Source organism: Diceros bicornis, chromosome 12 (assembly GCF_020826845.1).
Source record: "Diceros bicornis minor isolate mBicDic1 chromosome 12, mDicBic1.mat.cur, whole genome shotgun sequence".
Taxonomy (NCBI): Eukaryota; Metazoa; Chordata; class Mammalia; order Perissodactyla; family Rhinocerotidae; genus Diceros; species Diceros bicornis.
In genome coordinates, this window is record NC_080751.1 from 65,105,700 (window position 1) to 65,119,518 (window position 13,819).

A 13,819-nucleotide genomic window follows, 5' to 3' on the forward strand; every position below is an offset into this window, starting at 1 on the left:
CTCTTCCCAGAAAAGTTCGCAATCAGCCCCAAAGGCAGATCCAACCCTATCCCAGAAGACTCCCCAGTCCACACTTATTTCATTTCCTCTCCATTGTCATGACCACAAAGGTCAGCCATAATGGAACGCGAGCTCCTTGAGGACAGGGACCCTGTCTTATTCCTCTCACAGAACTTGGCATGTGATAGGAACTCAATAACTGTTTAATGAATTAATCAAAAGACATATGCCACTTGTTAAAAGATAAACTGAGGCATATTAAAATTTTTTTAGAGTTTATGTGAGCAAAAATCAATTCCAATTGGGCAGCACCAAAAAAAAGCAGCAAAAAAAAAAAAAAAAAGTTTGGAGTCAGGTGGTGAGGATCAAATCTCAAATCCACATTCACTGGCCTTGTAGCTTTGGGCATCCTCAGCTTTATCATCTGTAAAATGCCAATAATAATAGTATCTATCTCTCTGGGAATGTTGTAAGAATGGAATAAGGTTGTACCAGAAAGCAAGGAAGCTCTCAAAGATTACTGAGGTTGTGTCAAAAGGACACCAGAGCCAAGATGAAGGATTGCCCCTAAACAAAAATGATACAATCTGAGTATGAAAAAGAAAAATAAACAAAAGGACTGAAAAGTGAAATATATAAAAATCCATGAGTTCATAATAATTTTTAAAACCTCATTGTTTGGATTTTTAAAATCTAAACATTGTTTAAAATCTTAGAGGTTGTTTGGGCACGAAGTCATTCTGAAAATTGATGAAAAGGAGGAATCTAGCATTTTAAAAGAGAATTAACTGATATAACACGTTTATCTCACATTAATTTGTTAGCACACAGTAAGGATTCAATAATGTTATGCTCTACTGGATAATTAGAATATGAGCTTCTTGAGAGCAGGAAATAGATTGCCTTCTTTTTTTGAAAAATTCCTTCCTTCCTTCTTTTGATTAATTATCTCTAGGTCACCAGTGACCAGCTTATGCTTAGGTTCTTGTAGGTGCTCCACAAGCATCAGTCAATTCTCCTCTCAGAATCCACAAAAGTCTTCCAACATCACGTTCCTCTACCTTTTATTTTTTAAGAGGCAGGATGAGAAAGTCCCAAGGCTGAAGGCAAGGGCTCTGGGAGGCCACACTTTGATCCAGGCAGGATTCCCTCCCCTCCTCTCTCTGCCTCACTTCTTTGATAGGAGAGGAGGAAGGACTCGGCTTTAAAAAAACAGATCATTAGAGCTAACGGGGCCCGTCGCCAACACCCCATCCAACCCCCTCGTTTGCAGATAAAGGAACTGAGGCTCTCGGAGGTGAAGTGACTCTCCCAAGATCACAGAGCCAGTCAGCTGGGCTCCAACCAGGGGCTCTTTCCACTGTGCCACTTCCATAAGTCACTGGAAAAGAAGCTCCAAGCTCAGCTTGAAGATGGCTGAGATGGGTTTGCTGAGCCAAGCGAGCTCAGCTCTGCTTCTGGTGAAAGGGAGGGTAAAAAGAACGGTTTAAACCAACCTGGGTGAAACCTGTTCCCAGGTGCTTTTCTGCACAGCATTTGGAGTGTCACTTGTGCACAATTTCATGGCTGTTTCAAGGTGGGATCTCAGCTTCTCCCAAATGCTCCTGGGCCGGAGTGCCACACATAGGCTCCGAATGGGCCTGGCATTCCCAAGGAGCACAGGAGTTGTTAATCCTTACACCTTCACCCCCCAGCCTGGCCATGGGACCACCCCAAGACATCTAGACCATGCAGAGAGAAGAGGGCCAGCAGAAGACCCAACCACACATCTCAGGCGAGTGGGAAAAGGGCCTTCAGAGCATGGGGAATGGCAGCTAAGCCAAAGCTAGGCTCAGAGGATGGTCTCATTCAGTGCCATGGCTTAAATGCCTTCTAATCCTGGACGTCACCAACACGGAGATCTCAACCTGACTTCTCCACTTCCGCTTACATGCATCTTTACATGTCTGTAAAGAGTGGTTGGTTTCCTGCCTCATCCTCTCTCTTTCTTTCTCTCACTAAATATTCTTCCCACAGTCTTCCCCATCTAGAAATGGCACCATCGACTCAGTTGTTCAGGTCCGACATCTGGGAGTCATTTTGATCCTGCTCCTTCCAGCACCCTCTAGGTCCCATCCATCAGCAAGTCCCATTGGCTCTTCATCAGAATCACTTCCAGAATCTGACTACTGCCATCTTTATCCACTGCTAACACCTGAGTCCAAACCACAGTCATCTCCAGCTTGGGCTGCACCTGTAGCCTCCTCACTGTTCTTCCTGTATTCACTGCTCACCCTTAACCACCATGCTCCACCCAACAGGGATCATCTTTTTAAAATGTACACCAGATCGTATCACCTCCCTGCATCAAAGCCCCCAGTGGCTTCCTAATGCACTTCAAGTAAAACCCAAATAAAATCCTCAGCATCTCCAAAAGGACCTGCGAGCCCAAGCCCCTGCCTCTCCACACTCCTGCCCAGGCCCTCCTCTCACTGACTGTACGCCAGCCTCACGGTCTTTTTGTCCCTTGAATGCATGAAGTTGTGGCCTCCACCTGGAATGTTCTTCACACAACTTCACACAACCATTATATCCCTCTGGGCTCAACTCAAATGTCAACTTTGCAGAAAGCCCTCTGAGCCCACCTACTTGTCCCCGATCACTCTACGCCATTGCTGTTTTCTCTTCTTTATAGCGCTTATCACTATCCTTCTTAGCACCATATTTATTCTTTTGCATGTGTGTCCTTCTCCACTTTCTAGTGTAAGCTCTATGAGGACAGGACTTGGCTTGTCTTGCTCAGAGATGCACCCTCCGTCCCTCACACATCACAGGTGCCAATAATGATTTGTTGAAGGAATGAATTCAGCTTCCAAGGTGGGTTGAGCCAAGGGGACAGCCTCTACGAGCCAACTAAAAGAAGACCCCCTCCAACAAACCTTCCTGACCACTTCTAGCACCCTGCTGGAACCCTGATGGTCTATATAGTACTGGTTCTCCAACTTGGCTACTCATTGGAATCACAAGTTTTGTTTTTGTTTTTTGGGGTTTTTTGGTGAGGACGATTGGCCCTGAGCTAACACCTGCTGCCAATCTTCCTTTTTTTTGCTTGAGGAAGAGTGACCCTGGGCTAACATCTGTGCACATTCCTCTATTTTTGTATGTGGGATGCCGCCACAGCATGGCTTGATGACTGGTGTAGGTCTGCGCCCGGAATCCAAACTGCAAACCCCAGTGCCACTGAAGTGGAGCATGCTGAACTTAACCATTACACCACTGGGCTGGCCCCACAAGACAAGTTTTGTAAAACATTGTTGCCTGGATTCCATTCCCAGAAAATCTGATTTAATTTGTCTAGGGTGTGCCTTGAGATTGGGAAGATTTAAAGTTCCCCAAGTGATTCTCATATACTGCCAAGTTTGGGGACCACTTGTCTGCATCTTCTTATGCAGCCGTAGGCAGCAAATGCCCTTGGTGCAGAACTTTGAAAGGAAGGATACAAGCAAAGAAAAGAGGAAACATTAATTGAATGTCTATTCTATGCAAGGTCCTATACTAGGTAATTTTATATGCTCTTCATTTAACTTGGAAAGCAATACTGTGAGGGGCATTATTTATTTCATTCATTCAACAAATCCTTAGAGTTTACTATTTTTCAGGCACTGTTCTAAGCTCTTCACATTATTAACTAGTTTAACCTTCATAGACAACTCACGAAGCAGAAACTATTTTCACCTTAATTTTCCAGATAGGAAACTGAGGCACAGAGAGGTTAAGTGACATGTCCAAGATCTGGTGTCAGCACCACCATCAGAACTCAGTCTGGTTCAGTTGAACCCAGTCCAATTGCATAACCTCTATGTTATCCTGCCTCTATTACTATCTCTATTTGATAAACAAATTGCAGCTCAAAGACATAAAATAACTTCTCAAAGTCGCAAGGCAGATGTTTATAGCAGCTTCGTTCATATAATTGCCATTGGACGCAACCAAGATGTTCTTCACTAGATGAGTGGATAAATAAACTGTGGTACATCCAGACAGTGGAATATTATTCAGCACTAAAAAGAAATGAGCTATCAAGCCATGAAAAGACATGGAGGAAACTTAAATGCATATGACTAAGCAAAAGAAGCTGAGGTGAAAAGGCTGAATCTGAAAATCTGAATCTGTATGATTCCAACTATATAATATCATGGAAAAGGCAAAACTATGGAGGCAGCGAAAAGATCAGTGATTGCCAGAGGTTAGGGGGAGCGAGGGATGAACAGGCGGAGCACAAAGGATTCTTAGGGTAGTGAAACTATTCTGTATGATACCACAGTGACAGATACGTGTCATTATATATTTGTCCAAACCCATAGAATGAACAACACCAGGAGTGAACCTTAAGGTAAACCATAGACTTTGGGTGATTACGACACGTCAACATAGGTTCATCAATTGTAACCAACGAACCACTCTCGTGGAGGATGTTGATCAAGGAGGAGGCTGTGCATGTTATGGGCTTAGGAAGTATATGGGAAATCTCTGTACCTTCCTCTCAATTTTGCTGTGAACCTAAAAAGGCTATAAAAAATAAAGTTTATTTTAAAAAAAAGTCACACGGCACATGCTGTCACCTCATCCAATTTCGAATCCCTATAGTTTTCATGTGAGTGCATCTACTGTTAGACTTTAAGAGCTTTAAGAACAGGGACCCCATAGTTGACTGTTTCTTATTCTCCCCAAAAGCCGGCCACAATGCTGAGGCCACAATAGCTGCTTAATAAACAGTTGTATGCAGTAGAAATTCTAGGGGTGCTCAAAATAAGTGGAGTAGGATTAATTTCAAGTACATGTGGTATTTACAAATAGGCTCACCACATGCGTAGCAGAAGTTGTTCTGTAATGGTAAGATTAGAACGATTTGCAATTAACACATCAAAGCACCAGCTGACAGTACCCAGCTCTCTGCTCATTTGTGGACTTTCCTTCTTTATATATAAATAGGGGCCTTGCAGTTTGTAAAGAGCTTTTTAAAATTGATAATCAATTGTAATAATGATTTTTAATAATCACATTAATATGATCATCATCATAATGACAACAAGAACAATATGATGGAAGATGAGCAGTTTCCTGACCATTGAGAAAAATAGGAGTTGCAGATTCCACAGTGAGTGAGCCAGTTTTAGAAACTGATTTCCTTTTTCTTTCATTCCATATTTAAATTCCATCTAAAATGTTTACTGATTGAATAACATAAGGACGAGTTTAGAAACCAAATATTATGCACAATCCACGTTATTCTAATCTCCAAGGCTATATTGTACAGCCGTTAGCACAAGGGTCTCTGTTTAGAGAGTGCTCCCTCCCGGTTCTCCTCTCTCCACGCTTGGCACTCGGGCTGTCCTGCCCCTTGGATACACTGAGCCTTGGCTGGAGGCCGTCCTCACATGCCTGGTGTGGTTTCATCATTCAGTCCCATTACTCTGTTGAATTTTCTTCAAAGCAGTTGTCACTAACTGAAATTATCTTCATTGTACAGATGAAGAAACTGAGGCCCAGGAGGATTAAACAACCTGCCCAGGTTCACACAGCCTCCAATAGCAGAGCAGGGATTGGAACACAGGCAGAAGGGCCTGACAAGGCCATGACCTTGCTTGGGCCTCACCCTGCCTCCATTGCTGATATCCTGTTACCACCTGCTTGATAGAGAGCAAATCCTAGCTCTATTGAATCTCTTTTGGAGTTTTGAGTTTCTTCAAGTGTCAAATAGGGATAAAAATAACTCCCCAGGTAGGTTGCTGTGAAAACTGACTGAATTAATCCCTGTGGAAGACCTAACATACCTGCCACATAGGAGGGCTCAGACATGCATCCTAGCTCTGCTGTCCACCAGCTGTATGTCCCAGGGCAAGTTACTGAACCTCCCTGGGCCTCAGTTGTCTCATCTGTAAAATGGGGATAGTAATATGACATTCTTCCTGAAGATCTTGTGACAATTAAGTGAAATAATATATTTGAAGAGCTTAGAAAACCACTAGACACATACAAGCCCAATACACAGTAGTAGCTGGTGGAATTATTATTATTATTTATTATTATTATTCCACTCTTAGCTTTGTCCAGATGGATGCATTTTACAGTTTCATCAGAGTGTAGAGACTATCTCAGTGTCTGCTATTTTCATCAATCCTATATCTTAGCCATTTTTTCACGTTCTCCATAGTTTCTTTAATTACCATGTTAGTGCAGTGGAATAGATTATCGAGGTGCTGGCCCCTCGGCTGATGAGTTTTTAATTCAACAAACATCTCCTGAACATTTACTCCATGCCAGTTCTGTGCTAGGGCCTTCATAAGACACCAAGAAACGTTTCTGAGATAGCTTCCCTACCCTCGAGAAAACTGCAGCACGGGAGGATACCTGCTATAACTGAACTTAAATTTCTTACCAGCTCAGGGGAAGAAGAAATCAATTCAATCGAAGAGGAGACTTGGATTTTGAAACTGAGCACACTTTTTCTAACAAGGCCTTCTGGTGAATATGAACTAGAATGCGGAAAGATTGGAACGGGAAAGGGCCCGTTCAAGATCTTCAGGTCCGTGATGCTTACTTTGCAGATGGGGAAGCAGAGACCCAGAGAGGGCAGGAGAATTGCCCAAGGCCACACAGCACAATGGCGACCTTAGTGGGCAGAAGGCAAGACGGTGTACACTGACTGCTCTTTTGGCTCCTGGGAAGAAGAAAACAAGAACATAGAGTTTTGGATTCCAGAGAACTATTCTTTGGGCCAGCTACCATGGCTGTGAGGACTTGGATGGTTACTAACCCTCTCTGGGCCTCAGCTGCCTCCCCCTACCTATTGCATAGGCATTTGGAACTCAGTAAAATATTACTAACTCGGGTTGGGTTCATTTAGAATTTTTTTTTAAAGCCCAGTTTGAGGGCCGGCCCCCTGGCCTGGTGGCTAAGTTCAGCACACTCCGCTTCAGTGGCCTGGGCTCAGTTCCCGGGTGCGGACTCGTCGGCACCTATGTTGTGGTGGTGATCCTCATACGAAATAGAGGAAGACTGGCACAGACGTCAGCTCAGGGCAAATCTTCCTCAGCCAAAAAAAAAAAAAAAAGAAATTAAAATTAAATAAAAGACTAGCTTGCTAGCTTCTAAAAGTTGGCCTAAATAAATGGAATTATGACTAAGTTTATACTCTGCAAAGTGTTCTTATTTACTACCCCATTTGAGCAAAGATCTTTGAGACAGCTAATAGTGATTAGGAACCTGAGCTTAAGAAGACCGAGCAACTTATCTGAAGTCATCCTGCGGGTAAGAAAACGAATTAAAACCCACTTCTGCCGAGTCCCTGCCTTTTCCTACTGTGCTTTGCTAAGGGACTTTGGTTTTGTTATTATTATTTTTACAGACACACAATATCCCCAGGTTTCACATGCATGCTGTGAAAACTCAGAATATCAGCAAGTTAACTAAATTCTCTCCTATATTTAAAAGCACATATAAGTCACTAGTTTATTTCACTTATTCAAAATATGGACCCAAGAAATCCTTCTGCAGTCAGTGCGCTTGGGAATTGTGCACATGCTCCTCCTCCAAAGGATGTCAGCGCAGTTCCTACGTACTTCACAGGTAACGCTAATGAACATTTACCGCCAAACTGCTGTGTGCCAGTTACTGTCCTGAACACTGACTCTACACTAGAGGATTCCCGGTCCAGCCAGGTGTGTGCCCTTTCAAGGTGTCAGGGGCCTACAGGCAAGTTTTCCTAATGCCACACAATGCGGGAGTCCCTAGTTAGAGAGGATGCTTGGACCTCTGCGATTGCTTTGAAAAGCTTTTGGGAAGGAGGCCCTGGGGGAAATGCCTGGAACTCTCTCAAATTGGCTCCATTTCAGACCCCCAAGACCAAGAAAGCATTCAAAGGGGAGTCCTGAAGGAGCCATTTATATGGAGAGCTTCTGGGGGGCTGTTAAGGGGCTTGGACGCAGGCCACGGCTAACAGGGCTATTTCTGTTCCAACCAGAAGACGCCTAACTATCTCTGGCTTCTAACCAGTCAAAATGGCTAAACATACCCACTTTAAAAAGAGAGAGAGAGAAAGACAGTGAGAAAGAGAGAGAGAGAAGAAAGAAAGAGAGGGAGAAAGAAAGAAAGAAAAGGTCTAATCGAGAAAGAAAAAAAAAAAGGAGCTATGTTTTTCCTTTAGTCTCGTGGTATTGTGGAGCATTAGAGCTGGAAGGGACCTTCCAACTTAGCCTATCCCAATGTCTGGAGTTATAGGATCCTGATTCCCACCCAAGAGAAACCCATGGAATGGTGAGAGATGGACAATGGTCTGAGTGACTCATATTAGAAATCGCCATACACATTCCCTCCTAAGCTGGACTTCCAGGTATATCTGGGAGCCTAGTATTACTTCCCAGAGGACTCTCAGCATGAACGGGGTCTCCATCCCTCTCACCTCTCCTCCTCCCCAAATCTATGTAGGGTAGAAGGAACAGAGTTTAGGAGCTAGGGAGTGTCATGTATAAATCCTAGCTCCACTAAGTCTCAGTTTACTTTGTGTGTAAAATGGGGATGATAATCCACCCAGGAAGGCTCTTGTAAGGAGGACATAAATCAGTCGCTTTAAAACACCTAGAAAGTGCCAGCCACAAAGGCGGTGCTCTCCAGTAATGCTGAACACCTTTCCTGAGACACAGAGACTTTGCATGGCATCCATGGGGAATGGGAGTCACTGAGAGTTTTAAGAGAATAAATTTCCTACTCCAGATCCTCAGCTCCTGAGCGCACTCTCCCCCAAAACTGAGAGTCCTGCTGAAATCAGGGTCACACGGAGAAGGTGGCAACTGAGCTGTCTTAAAGGATAAGTACCTCATTAAGCATTAAATTGAGAAGAGAATGGAGGAGAAAGGTTTCTAAGCAGGAGGAACTCCTCAAGGAAAGGTAAGAAAGCATGAAAATGCCTGGGTAGACAATGAGATCCACCTCTGATTTATCTTGCAACAGTAAAAATGTCAGGGTGCCTCTAAGTGTAGTTAGTGGAGCCATCAATAAGTGTGGGTTGACCTAATGATTAACTAATTGATAACAAAGAGTTCCTAAGTGCTATCTCCTCATTAGAAGCCTTTGTGATGTGGATTGAGCTAAGAAGGATCTCTGAAGGGATTTAGGCTCAGCAGAGACAGCCCTTCTGCATGGGTTTGCCTGAGGAGCACCTGAAGGGCTTGTCCCAGGAATAGATGTGCCCACGGAGCTGAACCACCCAGTGGCTGAAGGAGCCTCAGAGAGCAGCCAACAGGCTATGGCCCCCTGCATTTGTGGCAGCCTGACATTTTCCAGCCTTTTTTGTGTGAAGATACTCCCTCACTCTTGTCTCTCCTTCTCTCTTTTATTATTTTTGACATTGTCTCAAGCAACCCTAAAGCACCAAAGGTGCGTGCAGGTCACGTGGCCTTTCTCCTCCTGGGACACAGAGCTTCTTGAGCAGTGCTGGTTAATTTCTTACTGACCTCGTTGTTATCAACTCTTTCTCCTTAATATCAAGGCCTAGAGACCACTGCTTCTCAAACTTCAATATGCCATGACTTGTGGGGGTATTGCGTTAAATTGCAGGTTCTGATTGTGTAGGTGTGGGATGGGGACCACCGTCCTGCATTTATAACAAGCGCCCAGGTCATGCTGATGCTGCTGGTCCACGGACCACACTTTGAGTAGAAAGGCTGTGGACTGGAATGGTACTTGCTCCCCATCCCGCTCATTGTAACAAAATCCCCTTGCAAGAGTGACGCAGAACTCAGGAAGCTCATCAATTGATGGGATTTTCTCTGTGCCTCCCTCCTTTTGGGGGAGCTGATAACAACCTCCAGCACTGGTACAGCAACTTGCTGCTTACAGAGCCATTTCCTGTCTGTCTCTCATTTCTCTGCCACCACCCTGTGAAGTAGTTCCAGGAGGCATTTTCTCCCCATTTGTCGGAGGAGGAAAGTGAGGCTTGGGGAGGTCCCCATGTCCCAAGCAGCTCAGGTCTGTGTGGCACTGAAAAGCTGACTCACCTTCCCCAGGCCTGTCATCACCACTGGCTCACAGCCCACAGCTCTGGTGGCCTCTGGCCTGGAGCAGAGGGAAGAGGCCATGGAGAGATTCCTAGTAGGAGAACACCTTACCATGCCCGGTGATGGTGGAAGTCATCACTGCCAGGGCTCCACTCACAAATCATCCAGTCTTCTTAGGGTGTTGGCACATCCCTCCATACCTCAGAATAGCCTGCAAGGATCTTGTGCCCTCAAAGCTGAGCATCCTGCATATCTCCACTCTCTTCTCTACCACAACCCTGCAAGAGAAGATTTGTTACTCTCCTTTTTACAGCTGAGGAAAGGAAAGCCTAAAGAAACCAAATAACTTGCTGAAGGTCTCGCAGTAAGTTACCAGGCAGGACCCAGAGTCAGGGGCACCAGACACCCAACTCTGTTCCTATAGCAACCCGTTTACATCTCTTAAAGGCATTACTTCTCCTCTTCATCTCTACATTCCCCACATCATAGTGCCTTGCTATTCTAGAAACGTCTGTTGCGTTCTAGAAACATCTGAATAGAATCAAATTGAACTGACTGATGCCTTATAATACATCATATTTCAAGAGCTTACTGCCTCCTGAAGTGACTTGGAAATAGGAACACAGCATTTTATACTCTAAATAAAGTTAGTACAACTTTATACTTGTGAGATTGCTATAGAGAAAATGTTATAAATGGAAGTACAGTTACAAACAGGGCAGCTAAGGCACGATAATTATTTGTTTCTGTTTTATACTTTCTTGTGGGTAAAAGGTCCAACTTGTGCATAGATTTATTTCACCCCTTTTAAAATTTCATTCTTAGCAATAATAAATAAAATAATTATAATAATTACTCTTTTTTTTAGCACTTATTATTTCCCAGATACTGCATTAGGTATACATTATTTTACTTAATCCTTATAAAAAGCCTAGAAAATAGGTGTTATCATCTTTAAAGCTATGGAAAATGATGCTCAGCACACTTAAGTGCCTAGCCCAAATCTTGTTCCTAGTAACAGCGTTTCTGTATTCCTCTGACTTTGGTTCTCCTCTCTATTTTTACCACAGTGTGTTTCCAATAGTGATGCAAAATTAGGTTAAAAATGAGATCAAATTGACTAAAGTGAACACTTTGAAATCACCTACAACATTTAGATTGTTTGCTCATCTTTATGATTTTTTCCTTCTCCACTCCACCCTACCCTCATACCCAACCCTTGGAATAGATGTACTGATTGCTAAGTTATGGAGGAATAAGCTGAAACCCAGTGAAGGGTTCTCATTACCAAAAGCCACGCAGATTCAGCCCCCAAAGAGATCATTTTACTTGGAGGTCTGTTCCCCACGACACTTATTTTTAACTATAGCACATCTTTCCATTTCTGCTTAGACCAGATTGTATTGCTTTTGGCTAAAGTCCATGCAAGACTTACAGTGAGTGAAAAGAACAGGTACAGAGTCATTCCAAGAGAGTCATCCAGGAGGGATATGTTTCTGAGCGTGAAAATATTAACATTTCAGAGCTAATTTCATTTTTAAAAAACCACACAAATACCTCACTCACAGTCTCGTTCATTCAGCTTAAATACTGTTGAAAGAATGAAATACAGCTTCTCAAGTGAATTTTGCTCTGACTTTTCAAGCGGCCAAAGGGAAAAGAGATCATAAAAGCTATATTCATATCTGGCTCAAATTGTCAGTAATTTCCCTTTTATAGAATTGATCCTCCATGAATGACTTCCCCCTGAGCTCCTGGCATAGTCTCAGACATGAAAAAGCAGGATAAAAATATTGAGGAAGATCCTTCAGTTCAGCTGTTTGCTCGTCTTGAGTTCACGGATATCTGCCTCTGATGTAAAAACAGTCATAGTCTGGAAACACATGTCTAGAAACTACCCCATCTCAGCTTGGGAAGGGGAACAGACAGTCCTAAGGCAGGGGACGCTACTGTGACCTGCTCTAGTGGCCTTACCCTTCCCAGGGAAAGAGTGGAGGAGGGGCAGAAATGTTCTTCTCTCCATCTCTTTCTCCTCAGCGCCTGATATCATGCTTGGTAGTGTTGGCACCAATAACGTGTTTGTTGGTGGGATGGAAGAAGGAAGGGAGAGTGGGAGGGACGAAGGAAGGAGGCTCCATCACGCTCATCCAGGAGAGGAGAGGGGCCATGCCAAGAAGTGAAGCTGCGGGAGCAAAGAGCCAGGGGCACGAAACAGCCTAGATAGAAGGGAATCTTGGTGCAAGGGGCAGGGGCAGGGAGGGGTAGGGACCGGAGCAGCAGCAGGAACTGGACCATGGGGAGTTTCCACGGCAAGCTAAAGAGCTTGGTCTTTGTTCTCTAGACCACAGTCGTGGGTCAACGAACGGTTTTAAGGAACAGAGAGATACAACTGTGTCGTGCTTTAGGAACGACATTCTGGCCGCAATGGAGGAAGATGGGCTGGTGTGGGGAGGAGGAGCCATGGGTGGAGGAAAGGAGCCCTACCCGCCTACAGGCAGGCTACGGGGAGGCAGGAGAAGGTGCGGATGCAGGGCGGCGAGCGCTTTAGAGGCGGAGAACGCGAGGTCTTGGTGCCTGCTGGGGTGCTGGGGGTGAGTGAGGGGGAGAAATCGAGGCTGACTCCCAGAGTTCTCGTGCAGAAACGACACAGGGGGAGAAGCAGGTTTAAAATGAGAAATAGCTCTCTGTTGCTTTTCTGTTTCCCTTTCATTTAGTTTGGACAAGAGAGGCAACAGGAGTTCAATGACGCCTTTCTTTTTCGGCCGTCCTGGTCATTCACCGAGGCGGCGGGGAGGGGCGCTGCAGCGGAGGGCGAGGGCGCGGGCATCTGCAAACACGAACTGAAGCCGCCGAGGGTTGTTCAACAGGGGCCGAGCCGGCCGAGCACCTGCCGCGGGTGGGACGCCCCGCGCGCGTCCTGGCCGCTCACCCCGCGGCTGTTTCCAGACCAAATGAGGTGGCGAGCAAAGGCTGCGCCCCACGGGCGGTTTCAGGGGGTTCGAGGACTTGCCTTGGAGACACTTCTAACAGCTTAACCTTTAGAGTTTGTTTTTTATTACAGTGATTTTTAAAATTAATTTTTGTGCCTGGGTTTTCCTTTTATTTCTTTTCTAGTTTCAAAACAGCTGCAACCTGCCTTTAACATTTCAAAGTGAAGGGGGTGCCTTTTCTTCCCAGGGCCCCTCTCTCCTTGCGTCCTGTACGGCTGGGACTCTGATGACCCGATGACCAGGAGCAGGAGTGAGTGAACGCCCCACGTCCAAGGTCGCGTCTCCACGCACATCTCGCAGTCCTGGTGGCTCCCTTCCCACCGCGACCCTGTCTCAAAGAGAGTTGGCTTTTTTTTCTTCCTCCAAGGTCTCCTTACCTCACTCTCTCAATCTCCCTGTCTGTCTCCTCTGTTTATCTCTCAGTCTGTCTCTATCAATCTCTGTCTCTCAGTCTCACAGTCTCTCTTTCTGTCTCTCAGTCTCTCTCTCTCTGTATCTCTCAGTCTTTCATTGTCTGAATCTCTCTCTGTCTCGGTCTCTCACTCTCTGTCTCTCTCTGTTAGTCTCTGTCTTTCTCTCTGCCTCTCTCTCAATCTCTCTTTTTTCTCTCTGTCTCTTAATCTCTCTCAGCGTCTGTCTCTGTCTCGATCTCTCTCAGTCTCTGTCTCTCTCTCAGACTCGCTCTCTCAATCTCTCTCTCTCTTTTCAAATTTCAAAGCAGCCCCTTGAATGACTGACTATTCAGGGCAGGCAGAATGAGGCCTCTCTCGGGCTCGGGCTGCCGTCAAAGCCGCG